The following is a 17211-nucleotide window of genomic DNA, read 5'->3' on the forward strand; positions in this document are numbered from 1 at the left end:
GGCTATCACCTAATTCTGACTACCTTGATGACTTTGTTGTGAAAAGAGAAGGAGAACATAAAAATGAACCTACTGACTAACAGGTGATACACCAAAATGGATACCAAAAAAACTTGGACAAACTGATTAACGCACGAAATAACTAGTAATAAAAAGGAACCTTGCACAAATTAGAAAATTCATAACCACTACATCAACACTTCATAGGGAGGCTGTAAAAATAATAATCTCAGCAGGAGAAAAGAAGCTTTCCCACAAACCGAGGTCAATCTTACAACTAGCACAACCTATGACCTGCAAATAATTAGAAAAAACTTTTGCATAAAGGTGCTAACAGCAACACAATCACAAGAATGAAAGATATCACTTGAAACTGCATTAGGACTAAGCACACAAAAACAAGAAATCTGAGAAGGGCAAAACATGTATTACTGTCAAAAGGTGTTAGAAAGCTTATCAAAATTGTTCTAAAAACTGGTTACAAACTCCTTCCTTTCTGTAGAGAGAACTCAAAAAATTACAGTCTGCCAGAAGCAAAAGGTCAGAACCCTTGAAATAATGAAGTCTTACAGTATATATGCTTTTACAAAAGGTAGTCAAAAGGACTCCACCCTCTCCTTGAGTCGAGCAGGCTCCAAAAGCCTACTTTTTAGGGGTCTAAACATGTCTAGAAGGGGATGGGTTTGAGCCAAAGGTCAAGCCTCATCAATGTTTACCATAAAAGCTCTTAAATTTACCATAAATGGTCCTAAAAAATCTCCTGATAGGCTTGCAAGCCTTCATTAATTGCAAAAATATCCCCTTGACTTCTTAAAAATAAAAATATATCTCATCAAGTGACTTTTAAAATTTATTTTTTAATTAAATACTTTGTTTTATTTTATTTTTATATTTTAAAGGCAAAATGCTAATAAATGAAATAATGATAAAAATATTAACAAAGTGACCAATTTCACTTTAATAACATTTTATTATTATTTTGATTTTAATTATAAACATAAAGTAAAAATAAATTATTTAATTAATATAATAAATTTTTTAGAAAATCACTTTAATTAAAATGCATTGAATTTTAATTATGCTTATAATGAAGTCCTTATAAAAAACATATTTATTAAGTGATCTATTAATATCACTTGATAAATATGTCACTACAAAAACACCTATCAAGTGATATTAAAAGATCACTTAATAAAATGTTCCACCCCTTAGGCATTTTACGGGGATAATAGAGAGGAAATAGAAAAATAAAATAGAAGGCAAAAAGCCTTAGACTATTCGATGGATTTTTTTTAAGGGAAAGAGAACCCGAAAATGCTTCATTTCTTCCTCATTTGATACTTTTCTCTCCTTATGCGATATTTCTCCCTCTCTGCTGCTTGGCGAGAAGCTAGGGTTGGAGGCTCGAAAATGTGAAAGGCATTGTTTTGTGCCGGCCGCCATGCTTGATTTGCTACAAATCCCTTGTGTTGGGCGTGATTCTTCCTTAGGTTTGATCTGCTGGGTGCCGCCATGTTGTATTTTAAGGGGGAAAGGTGTGACTTTTCTGCATTTACTGAGGGTTATTGGATTGGCACCATGAGAGATTTCTATCTCTGCTGTAGCGTGATTTTTCTCTGGCTGGGCGTGACTTTCTGCTGGCCGCCATGGGATTTTAGAAGATATTGCAGGTATTCTTCGCCATTAATGGCTGCTTCAAGCTACTCTCTGCTTTTATTTTCACTTGCTCTCCCTTCTTTTTTTTTGTATTTGAGGGTTTAGATAGGACTTAAAAAGCCATCTGGTTTGAAACAGACATCATAGCATGATATGTAAATTGGTCCAATTTTAGTTCCAAGCCTTGCAATAAATCGCTCCAATTTGCCACTCACTAGATCTAACAGTTGGTTACTTAATTTCTAAAGACCAACATTGTCTGATGCTTTCTCACACAAAACCATTTTTCTATACAATGGATTATTGACCCCCTTTTTCGAGAAGAAGCCTTTGATTGCACTGTATACTTCACATCATCTCCAGCTGAACCTTCTCGAGCATATTCATATTCTCTGACATCTTTAATATTCCATCTTCATTTCCCTGCTTTCCTTGACAATATATTTGATCTGCACAATCTAAACTTTTATCCATATTATCTTTAGTAAACGAACGTGGTCTTACAACAGCAATAATTTCTTTTGGTAAGTCAAAACCTGCTTGAACTGCTACTCTTCGGGAAATCCCTTATCGACATCAAATATATTTACTTGCTCAGTATTCAATATGTCAATAGATGCGGGAGCTTTTGTTCTCTTTTTTTGAAAGTTGATTTTCTGAAAATAGTTTAACTGTCATGACTGAATTGTATTCTGATTTTCTGCATGCCATAATTCTGAAGTTATTCTATAGCTGTATTTGGCCTTCATTTGTATACTGCTATTCATAATTGTTTTTGTAAACTACCTGACTGCCACGTAAAATGCATATCTGCTGTTGTTGACTGTCAAATTGACTGCTGTAGCTTTAATTTAATGTGTAATACTGCTCTTTTTGCTCAATTTGTAATAATCTCTATGACTAATGAGGCAAGGTAAAACAAAGTCTGATCCCTTAGGCATATATTGCTATATCTTTGACAGTGACATGTAGCTGTACCTTCTCGCATGATAGAAAGCTCCTTGATGTTTATGATTTGACCCTTTATCATAGTTCTATCACTGTTACAACTGTCCTTGTAGCTGATTATTGATCACTAGCGAAAACTTTGGCTCCTATATGCTATTATGACTGTGTTTGCCATTACTTTAGCTACTGAATTTTGGTACCTTTTGAATGTCAATATCTTCTTGATGATCTCTTCACAAGATAGTGACTGCAATATACACGAGCTATATTCATACTGAGTACAAATCTTTTCCTTGAAGTGATGACTGCGTACTCCTTTGACACTGCTTGTCATTTCACAGTGAACCTGTAAGCACACTTGGTCTTTGCTGTTGTATACCCTTGCATTTCCAGCTCTCTCTTTAATCTATATGCTTACAAGCACTTGCTGTGACTATTCACTGTTATATATCAGCTGATTCGTACCTTAATGACTGAGTTTGCTATTCGCAACTGAGTTGCACAGTGGTGATGAACAATCATAAATGGAGCCCTTTAATTAAAGCTACCCTTGAATTAGTACTGTAACTTTCCTTCATTGCTCTTTGTGGCCCATATAGTTGCTCCTCATTGAGGGTCTAAGACTGCAATATAAGTCATGCCTTTAATGTACGCTATAGGACTGTTAAAACTTATACTTGAGCTGTCCTCCTTTGTTCATTTCTTAGTATTATCTGTATGCACATCCCCCTCAGGTCTAGCTCACTGCCATTCATCGTTGTATATTACCTTTTGGATTGAGATCTGAAGTCCTCCTAGAGCTAGCATTTGTGGGACCTCACCAATATATACCATTGCTCCAAGTGATTTGTAAAACCATTTAGCTTTGAACCTTCCAGTATTAGTGTTCTGGAAGCATGGAAAGGTCCATATTTCATCTAATTGGGAATGAATTTCTGAAATTTTTAAGTCATTGAGCTGTTCGATGCTACACTTATTGCATTGCATGGTAACCTCTTTATCTTGCCTCTGTTTGACTGTAAAAATTGACTGCTACCTTTTGTGACAGCAATACACTTAGGTCCCTTTATGCATCTGTGAGACTGTATGTTTCTGAAAACAGCATGATTGTTTGCTCATTACATGGGCTTCAATGATATTTTTATGTCTCTCTGCCTGTGAAGAGCTCTTTATGTCCTTTAAATGTTGCTCATATTCGCATAAATACATCTTTCACTTTCATCCCAGAATATATGATCATATGTTAATGAGCTGTAGCTTTGAAAATCATTTTATTTACCCTTTGGTGAATGCTCTATATGCTGCCACAAATTTCTGGTATAACTTGATTGTATGGGACGTTGATGTTGCTTTCATATGAGCTGGGCTCAACCCTTGTGGGAGCCTCATTTACCCCCACTCATTTGTGAAGTTTATGACCAGCAAGATGTTCTTTTCCTAATCCTGCACATGAAGCAAACATGTCAGCAATAATATGCATATGTATGGTGATTTTCCTTCAATCTGATATTTGCTTTTCTCAAAACTTCTCTGTGATGCTAATTATATGCATCTGATGCATGTAGGGACTATATATACATGCATGCATTAGTACACATGTTAGGAATGCAGTCAGCCATTGCTTAGAACGAAATGTTCTAACGCATTGCATATTTTAACTCTCTTGCAGATACCAGAAGGAAAGCAGATACAAACCAGGACGAAGCAATAAGACAAAGGCAATATCGAGTCTACTCCAGCCGTTCCAGTCATTCAGGCAATGACTGGTTCCATTCTCAACATGCCCTCTTTAATTTTTTGTACTCATGTATACATGTCTGTGTATTTCCTTCCTGCACCTGATGTATGTAGCTAGTCTCACGGCTCTTTGTGTGGGACGCATGTTTGAATATCAATAAAAATACTTCTCTTTTTGAAATGGGATGTCTCTCTCTCTTGCTGTTACAAACTAGAAGTATTAAAAATGTGATCTTTAGTTCATCTTTTCTGGTGCAGTTGGAATGTAATATAGCAGAAGCAATTTGTACTTGTTCCATTTTGTAAAAAAAAAACAAGCATAACTTAACCTATTTTTCAGCTAGAAGCAAAAAATAGGTAACAATTACTGGAGCAACTTTTATTTCAAGCAATCACTAGACTTAGTAATTATTATTTTTTTTTTTTTGACTGCTGTAGCTGTTGATTTCTATTCTTTTTCGATAATCCATATCACTGCCACCAAAAAATCCATTCATATAAATAATTGCTTATAGATGAATCTTCTATCTCTTGTATATATCTTTGTCTTCACACCAATCATAGGAGTCAGCCAACTTTATTTTCTATTGTATTTTCTCTTCTTCACCTTTTGTAATTATACTTGCATTAGAATGTAGATCAACTGGCCTTCAACAATATTAACTTTTATTTCACAGTATTATATGCCACCTATTAAATTATCAATGACAATAATCTTGTCAAACAATCTCATCTAATTCTTTTTACAATATTGACAATAGTGTCTTCTCATATTTGACATCAATGACAATATTTCCAACACCGATCTGCAAGTGAAAAAGGAGGACGAATGGGAAACGCGAAACCTATGCAAGGATGCAAGGGAAGTGGAAATTGTGAACTTGCAATAATGCTTCGAAATGGTGGAAGGGTTTACAAACTATACTTGCAATCGGGTCACAAAGACCCGACTACAAGTAATCTTAACTTACATAAACATGGGAAAGACTTGTAGTTGGGTCTTTGTGACCCGATTGCAAGTAATGTTTACATACAAAAAAAGTGAACTTGAATCCAAGCATCAAAAACCTGAAGTGCATCTTCAAAGACATGATGCGAACCTTTTGTCACTCACAATCGGGCTCGTAAGAACCGATTGCAAGTGTCAAATACGTATGCCCTTGTAAATAGTGAAAAGCATACCCAAAATCCGATTGGAGGAAAGTGAGTGAAAAGACTCAAACAGAACAGGCAAAACATAGAAGGGTAGACAAAGAAGAACACAAACGACTAGCATAGAAAACGTGAAAACTAGAATGCCGAAACCCTTACACAAAACAACAAAGAAATTACAAAAAAGAAAGAACATGCTTGAAGAAGAGAAATCCTCTTAGCTAAGAAACACGACTAGGAATGAGCAATGAAATTTTAAAATGAAAACCTCAAGGACTCTTATAGTCGATTTAGAAGGAAGACTCCTAAAATGCAATCTCTTCATATGTAAATGCAACTCCTCTTCCAAGAAAATTGGACTTAGAGAGGCATGGGCATAATAGCTTTTGAACTCCTTACACAAGAACTTGTAGTTGGGTTCAAAACCTCCGACTACAAGTAAATAGAAAATATTTTTACTTGTATAAGGAATGACTGCTATCGGGTTTTAGACACTCGATTTCAAGTAAAGCTATCGCCAAAAAAAATAAAATTTAAATTGCATCGCGTTTCAAACCCATGATTACGAGTAGATAAAAGTAATTTTAAAAACAATCAATCCACTTGCAATCGGGTCTTAGAGACCCGTTAACAAGTTGGACTCTAACTTGTAATTGCAACAAAAAGACAAAGAGATGAAGAACAAAGAAGCTGAAAATGAACCAAAACTTGACAAAGAAAACCAAAAGAAATTGCACACTTGATTAGACACTAATTAAGATAAATTTTGGCCTTGAAAGACGTGCATTAAAGAAATAACAATATGAATTTTTAAGAAAAATTCAAAGGGGTTGCCTTCATTTTCGGATTACAAACATGAGGACAACACTCTACTCTTATTGCTATCTATCTGACTTGGTCGACTACTAGCTATTTTTCTATCTTCCTTTACAAATGAAGAAGTGGAGCCTTATATAATGCTCTGATTACAATTGAATGGTTCAAATTGATTCACAATCGATGGGCAAGATCGAAAGATAGAAACCCTAATTAGGGTTTGTTATATCCATTACAAAACATTTAATGCTTGACCAATGATAAAATTACAATAGATGAGACATATGTCCTTCTTGAAAAATTCGACCAATAAATGGTAATGATAGGTGCATCGAACTCTATGCCCACATGTGGTAATTATCTTCTTCGATGGATGAGTTAGGAACACTAAATTTGGATGCCTTATATTGGAATGATGATTGGATAAGTCATGATTGGACGCCACCTCATCTTGCTCGATCTTTGTAGCTCATCACGAGTTGAAGATGAATGAGGCATATCTCTTGATACTCTAACATTATCCAAGCTCGATTAATGAATGACTTTTCTCAAGTCAATCCTCTAACTTTGATAATGTTGTAGAAGATGATTGACTTGCTTAATGACTTCGTCTTACAAAATGACTCTTCCATAATCCCAATCAAGATCGCCTTTAGTCAAGGAGAGTTCGATGCGTCTTCAAATCAGAATCACCCTTTCACATGCCTTGTTTTAACCTGGAAAGAGGTCGCTATCTATGAATTCGCCTTCACAAGACATCAAACAGTCCAAATTAAAAATCTCAATCTATGAGGATGAATTCCACCCTCCAACAATAACGATTTAAGCATGATTGCTTTTATTGAATTGCTGGCTTCACTAACTCTCGATATCAGTTATGTGTAAAACATCAAATGAAATGATTAAGCACACCTTGAATTGCCACTGTGTTGAGGTAGGATTTCCCACCAAAACCGATTTAGGATCCAAACATTTAATGATTGGCATTTAAAACATGAGGGTGATGTTGTCCTCATTTTTGAATTTTCAAAAATGTGACAACCCCTACAAATTTTTGCTTAAAATGCATCATTTTTGTCTCCAAGGCATGTTTTATGAGGTACAAAACTCACATTTGTTAGTGTCAAATCATCAGGGGTTGCTTTTGCCATCGTTGTCCAAGTTTTGGTGAGTTTTGGCCTTCATTTTCCTAGCTTTTTGTGCAATTTCGTGTTCCACAACAGTCACTGCAAGTTGAAGATTTTACTCTCAGGCATGCTTCCCGAGACAAAATTTTTATTCTTGTTGAACTAGACTAATCTTCGGTTCATCCTTGATCAATGTTTCAAATTTCATCGCGTTCCAAGTTCGTTTGCTATGTCTTTCCTTCAAATTCGGGTTTTTTCCTCTTGACTACAAGTGAATTTTTTTTCTTCTTTTGCAAGTTAGGGGTTTTCTTTCGTTTTTGTGTTGTATGGCTTTTTTATAGCAATTACAAGTGAACTTTATAAAAGACTTGTAACTTGTAACTTGCTTTTAATTTCCCCCTTTTTGTCTTTTAAGTTGTTTGTAGGAACATTTTGGACAAATTACAAGTGAATTTAAAAATACAAGTTTAATGAGAACTTGTAAGTTCTCATAAAAGTTCCTACTTTGTGCTTTTAAGTTTTAATAGGGATTTTATTTCCCTATTACAAGTTTTTGAGTTTTTATGCTTTTTAAGTTGTAATAGGGATTTTATTTTCCTTATTACAAGTTTTTATGTTTTTATTTGTTTTAGTTGTAGAAGGGATTTTATTTTCCTATTACAAATCTTTTTAAGTTTTTAAGTCTTTTAGTTGTAATGGGGATTTTATTTTCCCTATTACAAGATTTTATGTTTATATTTGTTTTAGTTGTAATTGGGGTTTTATTTCCCCATTACAAGTCGTTTTTTTCTTTATTTTTTGTGCTTTTGTTCCTTAGAAACCCGGATTTGCTCAAGTAAAGGAAAAATGATGCAATTTAAAACTTGCAAAGGGGTTTTAGAAACCCGATTACATCTTTGGAGGGCACGTTTTGCTTGAAGATGAAGAGGAAGAACTTGATCTGCACTCTTGCTCCTACAAAATCGATTTTTGTGGCATTCTTCCCTTGAATCCGTCCCTCATTTTTGCTATGGTTTTGAAAATCGTTGGTTCTTGCCACGTTCTTTCAGATTGAATGGTTTTAAGAAACACGTCTTGCATTTATTGGAGACGTTTTTGAATCTGTTTTTGCTGAGGTACTTCCACGTTTTGGGGGCATGAATTTCACTTTAGTTTCCATGTTTGCAACACGTCTTGCATCCTTCATCCATTGAAGAGTGTTTGAAATCAAGTGCATCTCTCTTTCCAAGCCGTTTTTTGTGGAGAGGTTTAAATGTAAAACCGATTTGTTTGCTGTTTGCAATCCCAACGTGGTGGCTTCCTTACATATTTATAAGTGCATTACGGTTTCTCCCAAGCTCATTTGTTTTGGTCTAGGGCATTTTTCAAGCAAGATTTCGGGTTTCTATATGATCTTTCCAAGTTGTTTTTCTCTTTGAATACAACTTGTGAATTTGCAAATTTTTTCCCTTCATCGCACTTGTAGTCAGCCTTCCAAAACCCGAAATTAGTCCAAAATGCACTAAAAAACACTTGAAAATGAGTCCTAAAGGTCCAATTACAAGTACAAACTTGTAGTTACCCATTACACATATGAAGTTGCATGTTTGTTCTCCATAATTACAAGTTAATGCTCTTGTTTTTCCACACATGTAATGCAGTTTCTAGAACCCGAAATTCACTTGTGAGCCCATTTTTGCATCAATTTATCCTTTCCCTTGTCAGTCCTGTTTGCACACATGATCTATCAAACCAACAAATCAAGGCATGGGCATTGTTTTATAACAATATCATCTTGAATAAGGTGATATGGGTTCTTCATCATTGAATAAAAGAAGAAGAAGAGATAAAACAACAATTCATGGATGCAAATTATAGAATGCTTTCAAGACAAAGACGGTCATAACATGAAAAGAGGAAGGCAGCCCTTTCCCTCTTGAAGAAATGGTACTACCCCAAGCATGTGAAAGGTTGGAGTTCGCTGGTTAAAGACACAAAGACTATCAAGGGTGCAAGTTCTTGTTCCAGTTCAAGATGTCATTTACCTCGATCATAGAGTATTTTGTAGCAGCATGAAGATTTTGAAAACAGAGGATGATGTAATTAGACTCGTGTCTTCAGACACAGAGAATAGTTTCAATTGTGTATTTGTAATTTTGTTTTGACAAGTTACATGTAAAAATAAGTTTTGTAATTGGAAGTGTCACTTTCACTTGCGTTTTTGTAAAATGTAATTACATGTAAAGCAACTACAAGTTGAGTTAGATTAGGACTGTAGTTGGAATAAGTCATGGTGGTTGAGAGAATTTCTCAAGTTAGTTAGGATCCTCCCACCCTTTTCTCAAAGTTCCTCTCCTATAAATACTTGAGGGGATCTATTATAATTTTATCTTTTGGCAATGCAACAAGACTTTGCCAGTTTGTATGTACACTCTAAGAATTTGAGCTTAGTTGTAAATTAGATTGCAGTCAATTAAAAGAGGCAAATTGCTTTCAAACTTTGTGTTGATTCAAGGTTTTATATGATGACATTTTTTGGAGATTGATTGTGAGTTTTGAGGTGCTATACAAGAGCGATTCAAACTCAATCTTGCAGACTTTGAGCTGCTTATCATGTTTGAAGCCAGTGTAGAAAGCTCAAAGTAAGAAGGTAACTTGCAGACTTTGTGCTGCTTTTATTTTCTATGTTTGTGCATAAGAGGTGCATCATGTAGTTAGACTTTGGGCTGCTATATACTGTGCTTGGTTGCCAGGAAATCATCTAAAAAGTTTGATAGGACAGTATAAGTGTTGAAGAATTTGTGCTTTCATTTCTGTTTTCCCGTCTCAAGGAAGTGACGGGGGTCTTTGTGCTTTCATGGAAACTTTTCTTCCTTTTCTGTCCCAAAAATCCTACAAAAAAAGTCTCATTTCTGTATTTTTTTTTATTTATTTCCAATTGCTATTACTTTTCTGTGAAGAGAAAAGAGTATAGTTTTTCTTGAAAGAAGAAGAAAGACCGTTGTTTCACCCATATTAGATTATTTTAGTTTGTAGATAGGGGTAGCCTTCCCTAAATTAGGAGAGTATCATACTCACACACTGTGGCTGAAATCACAATTTTGCACATCACCTAGGCGTACAAAATTTTCGACCAACAGGCGACTTGGGATCATGCAACTTAAAATTAAATAAAATGTCCTTGCATCGTGGAGAGATCCAATTAAAAGATGTGGCTTAAATGTATCATTCATTTTGATCAAACCTTGTTTATCAAATTAAATGCCATACACATTTTGCCAAGAGCGGTTTCATTTCTCGCTTATTGTGTTTATCTTGTTATAGCCCATAGGAAATCGTAAGGCAAAATTTGCTCCAAAAGAAGCGGTGATCAGGCCAGTGAAGTGACATCATCAATGCCTTGGAAACATTTTGCCGTCCATTGTCTAATTGGTGGGGCCCAAGCAATGCTACGGTAAAAAGGGAGTCAAAGGAAATTGTAATGGCTTGAAAAAACTTTTATAAGTCTCCATGTTAAAGTCTGTGGTGGGCCCACGCAATGCCACGATAGTGAAAGGAGGGACCAAAGTTGGTGAGGTGGAAGGGATGTGTGGTAGGATGAGGGAATGGTAAGGAGAAGCTGTGTAGGTTAAGAATTAGGAAAAGGAAGATACGATGGGTTAGGAAAAGGTAAGGACGACGGTAAGAGGGTAGTGATGTGGTGGATAGGAGTGGGGTTAAGGAAGTGCTAAGGAAAGGTGATAAGGGAGGTGCTGAGACATGGGGAGTTACAAGGGGATAGCAAGGGGTTGGGTGTAGGGTGTAGGCTAGGATAGGATGGGGGTAGGAGGTAGGAAAAGGAAATTTGGGTAGTGGATAGGTAGGCTAGGAAGGGTAATAAAGGGGGGTAAAGGGTGTGAGATGAGTGGTAAGGAAAGTATGAAATGGTAGGTGAGGTGGTGATGTAAGGTGAAGGGTAAGAAGGTAGGAAGTGGAAGGAAGGGGGGAATGGTGAAAGGAAAGGGAGTTGGCAAGTGGAAAGATGAAAGATGGAGAGGTAGTGAAAGGAGATGGGAATGAATGGTAGAATAGAAATGTAGGAATGAAAAATGGATAATTTGGGGAAAATGGAAATGAAAGGGGAGACGGAGGATAGGAGAATGTGGTTAAGGCATAGAGGGGTGGAAGGGAATGATAAAGGAAGATGAAAGATGAAAAAAGATGGAGGATGGGCTAAGGAAAGGAAGATAAGATGGAAGGAGGCTTCGAATGGCAAAGGAAGTGTTGTCCAAGCCTTGGTTGCTAATCTAGGCTATTAAAGGAAGTTTTCATGCCTTAGCCAAATTTAGCATTTCATCTCATTAAAGCAAGCGAAGATGTAAATCATGCATTTTGAAAGCCTTGAAAGCCGACTAACCTCACTCGATCTAGAGAGAGAGAGAGACTTGACTTGATTAGCCCTTGACCAACTACACTTCTTACAAACGAAGGGCTAATAGCTAAAGACTCTAACTATCCTAGAAAGGAAAAAAAAAATGGGGGTCCCCGTTTGGAATGGGTGTAAATGTTATTCGATTTTGAATTTCCAAAATGCAAGTTATATTCAAGATCAGTTATCTTCTTTGATGTATATGTTATTTCTTAAATAATGGATCTGATTATTATCTGGTATGATGTAGATAGAGGAGGAGCATTTATCGATTTCAATATCCTTCTCACAAATGCCGATTGATATATATATGTATGCAAGGGAGATCAAGAAATACCTTGACTGGTCATGTCTATTACACATGACCGATCAAGATATTACTTGATCGCACCTTTCAATTATCATTGTATTTACCGATCGGTGTATTTAACAAGTCACCCGATACTAATCGGCGTGTATACCATAAGAAAATCATCCGATACTAATCGGCGTGTATACCATAAGTAAGTCACCCGATACTAATCGATGTGTATACTATAAGCAAGTCAATTGATAACAATCGGTGTTCACAATCGATGTATATAGTTATAAACTAAACCCGATAACAATCGGTGTTCATACGATTCAATGTGAACCAATACCAATCGGTATTCTGTGCTATGATATTTATAACTGATAATTATCGGTAGTTTAAGTATTGATTAAGAAACCAATATTGATCGAAATTTGCAAGTAGGATTGAATGTATATAAATCGAAGAATAATCATCAAATGAAGGAACGATAACTTGAAGTCTTCATCATAGTCTATCGATAGGATAGATGATTGAATGAGAGACCATTTATCTCTCATTCAATCATTTATCTTACCGAGGCTATCATGCATTAACACTCCCTCTTAGCTAGGTAAGATAAATGAAAAACAACATATCAAGCATCACAATTCAAATGATGGTCAGTATTCCTTAGATAATCCGACTCTTCAGAAAATCATATCACCTAATCACATGACATGAAATATCACCTAAACACGTGATACAAACGTTCATCATATCAACTTGTGATGACAAGATATCACCTAAGCACGTGATATCAGTATTGCCTAAACATGCAATACTTAAGGATAAACATATGAGGATGATTAAATTCTCATCTTATCCAAGTTGTGGTATGTGCACTAACATCTTATACAAATGTTTTACCACAACATAGTCATGGCACATCCATGACATACCAGAGATCCGACATGATAACTGGTTTGAACATCATCAGATCGTCACCTTATAATGTCTACATACAAGTGTTCATTATCTTGAGAGATCGTCACCTTATAATGTCTACATACAAGTGTTCATTATCTTGAGAGATCGTCACCTCTTAGATATGAACCCAGGGGATAAAATCCAAAATGTCCTAACATGACAAAGAAGTTTACACATTAAACATATTATTGATATGTAAATACATATCACAAAGCAAATTACCTTTCTATCATACCTAAACCTTTTCTGAAGTGATCAACCTTCACTTTGGAAAGAGGTTTGGTCAGAATATCTGCAGTCTGATCTCCTGTACAAACATATTCCAATTTGATCACATTCATGTCTACCATATCTCGCGCATAGTGGTATGGAATCTCAATATGCTTGGATCTGTCATGGAACACTGGATTTACTGAAAGTTTTATGCAGCTCTGATTGTCACAATGTATGATAGTAGGTTTCATAGGCTCTCCAAACAATCCCACAAGCAACCTCCTAAGCCATACTACCTCTCGGGCAGCCATGGAAGCTGCAATGTATTCGGCTTCGGTGGAACTCTGAGCTACATAAGACTGCTTTCTGCTGATCCATGATATCATGGCTGAACCTAAACTGAAGCAACACCCTGAAGTGCTTTTCCTGTCAGTCACACTTCCAGCCCAATCTGAGTGTAAATCCGTGTAGGTCTAGATCAACTTTCTCATATTTGAGACCAAGGTTTAGAGTACCTTGTAAGTATCTCATAATGTGTTTTACTGCAATCAGGTGGATCTCCTTAGGCTCAGACATAAACTGACTTAAGGCATTAACTGCATAACATATATCTGGTCTCGTATTTACAAGATACATCAGGGACCCAATCATTTGCCTATATAGAGTAGGATCTAAGGGTTGTGATTCTGTTGCTGCTTCCTTAAATTTATGAAGGTTTGTTTTCATTGGAGAGGTCATGGGTCTGCAGTTTAGCATTCGAAATCTCTTCAAAATGTCCAAGGTATATTTACCCTGGTTTAGTATAATGCCATCAACATTCTGCAATACTTCCAAACTTAGGAAGTAATGAAGGAGTCCCAAGTCCTTCATATCAAATTCTTTAGCAGGGTCTTTCTTACACTGATCTACGAGGTGATCTTTTCCTGTGATTAACAAATCATCAACATATAAAATCAATATTAGCATATCACCTTTGTTTTGCTTATAGTAGAGATTAGGATCTGCATCATTCTTGGAGAAGCCTAGTTCTGAGAGATAGGTATTAATTCTTTCATACCAAGCCCTGGGAGCCTATTTAAGCCCATAGAGAGCTTTCTTGAGTCTACACACATGAGATTCTGCATCATGAATCTCAAACCCTTCAGGTTGCTCTAGGTATACTTCTTCTGAGATCTCACCATTAAGGAATGCTGTCTTAACATCCATCTGATAAACTTTCCATCCCTTTGATGCTGCAATGGCTAAGACTGCTCTTACTGAAGTGTATCTGGCTACAGGTGCAAATGTTTCCTCATAATCAATTCCTTCCCTTTGAGAGAACCCTCTGGCTACAAATCTAGCCTTGTGTTTCTCAATGCTGCCATCTGTAGCGTGTTTGATTTTGAAGAGCCATTTGGAGGTAACAACAGATTTCCTAGCTGGCCTAGGGACAATTTTCCAAACATCATTTTTCATAATGGATTGGTATTCTTCAGACATGGCATTCTTCCATACTTGATGTTTAAGTGCATCTAAAGATTATGTAGGCCTTGGAGGTTTCACTATATCCTACAAGTATTCCCCTTTTTCCAGTAGGCTCTAATTTTAATCTTTTCTCTATAGGTACATGAATATAGATAGAGCACCCAAATATCCTAAGGGGGCTGATATTTGGTTTTGATTTGGTAAAGACTTCCTCAGGGGTTTTATCTTCAAGATGGGAGTGAGGACATCTGTTTTGTATATATACAACAGTGCTAGTTGCTTCTGCCCGAAGATTGATAATTAGATTTTGATCAAGAATCATGGCTTTGGCAGCTTCTACAATTGTCCTATTTTTCCTCTTAGCTACCCCATTTTGTTGAGGATTATAAGGTATTGTTAACTCCCTCTTAATCCCTGAATTTTTACAAAAATCTTTATATAATTCTGATGTGTATTCCCCCCCATTATCAGTTCTTAGGGTTTTAATTTTATTTCCTGAGTAGTTCTCTGTTAGTGATTTAAACTCTTTAAACCTATTGAGGATCTCTTCTGATTCTTTGCACTTCAGAAAGTAGATCCAAGTTTTCCTAGAGTAGTCATCAACAAATATTACATAATACAAAAATCCCCCTAAAGAAGGTATAGACATAGGTCCACATACATCAGAATGAACTAACTCTAAAATTTTACTTGTTTTCGTAGTACTATTTTGAAAAGCACCCTTAGCATTTTTACCTAGGGCACATCCTTTGCATGCCCCTAAATGATATTGCTTTAACTTAGGTAGGCCTGTGACAAGGTTTTCCATTGATGATAAAGCTCTAAAATTCAGGTGACCTTGTCTTCTATGCCAAACTTCATTAGCATTTGTAGTTTCATGGATTAGGGCTAGGTTGGGCTCTGTGCGCAACTCATACAGGTAGCCTTGTCTTTGACCAATGGTTTTAGCTTTCTTGATGGATGAATTCTTTGGCCAAGCCAACACTCTATTGTCCATGAAGGTCACTCTATATCCATTATCCTCTAGTGCTGATATGGAGACTAGGTTTCTCTTGATGCCTGGGACATATAGTACTCCTTTAAGTTGTAATGATACACTTGACTTTAGTTTGATGGTACAGGTTCCAACTCCTCTGACTGGATGTGTGGAGTCATCTCCGATAGTCACTTCTCTAAACCCTGTAATGTGTCTGGATGAGCCACTATCGATCACCCAGGAGTTAACCTTGTTTGATGCTTGGTTTGTAAGTGCTGAATAGAGTACATAGTTCTCGGAGTCATCTTCCCTTTTAGATTTTCCTGTTTTGGCAAATGTGGCTTGTTGTTTTGCTCTTTCTGGACATTTGGCAACATAGTGCCCAAATTTGTCACATCTGTAACATTGAATCTGTGAAAGGTCCTTCTTGAAAGTGTTCTTGCCATGATGACCTTTTCTCTTCCTAAATTGTTTTTGCTTGCTTTGCTTGTTTGAGTTTGTATTTAGCACTTGAAGATCTTCATCTATATTCTTTTGCTTGATCCCTTTCTTATTTAAACTTGATTCTTGTTGGAGACAATCTGCCTTTAGCCTATCAAACTTTGGAAATTCATCCCTTGCACTGATGCCTTGGACGAATGTTTCCCATATACTAGGCAACCCATCGAGAGCAATGAGTGTTAATTCTTTGCTTTGGATCTCATATCCAAGAGTTGCTAGTTCATCCCTTAGGGCTGATATTCGCATGAAGTAGGCATTGACTGATTCTCCTTTGATCATGGCTATATGATTTATTTCTCTTTTTAAGGCCAAGGTTCTACTAGCATTGGATATCTCAAATGCATCTTCAAGTGCTTTGAACATGTTGTAGGCCGTTTCATGTTTCCTTATGATGGGCATAATATTATTTCTCACCCCATCAACTATGATTTTACAAATGATTCGACTTTATTTTCTTTTAGAATCATCTGAATTTTGAACTTCCATGCTGAGAAGTCATCACCTCCTCCGAGTCTATCTTTGAATCTGATAGCGCTAGCCATGAGAAGAAATGTGATGTTGAATATATGCTTGTTTTGAATTTTCCACAAAATTGAATAGCCTCAGATTCGATTTAACTATAGCTTTGATACCATGTAAATGTTATTCGATTTTAAATTTCCAAAATGCAAGTTATATTCAAGATCAGTTATCTTCTTTGATGTATATGTTATTTCTTAAATAATGGATCTGATTATTATCTGGTATGATGCAGATAGAGGAGGAGCACTTATCAATTTCAATATCCTTCTCACAAATGCTGATTGATATATATATGTATGCAAGGGAGATCAAGAAATACCTTGACTGGTCATGTCTATTAGACATGACCGATCAAGATATTACTTGATCGCACCTTTCAATTATCATTGTATTTACCGATCGGTGTATTTAACAAGTCACCCGATACTAATCGGCGTGTATACCATAAGCA

This window comes from Cryptomeria japonica, chromosome 1 (genome assembly GCF_030272615.1).
Source record: "Cryptomeria japonica chromosome 1, Sugi_1.0, whole genome shotgun sequence".
Classification (NCBI taxonomy): Eukaryota; Viridiplantae; Streptophyta; class Pinopsida; order Cupressales; family Cupressaceae; genus Cryptomeria; species Cryptomeria japonica.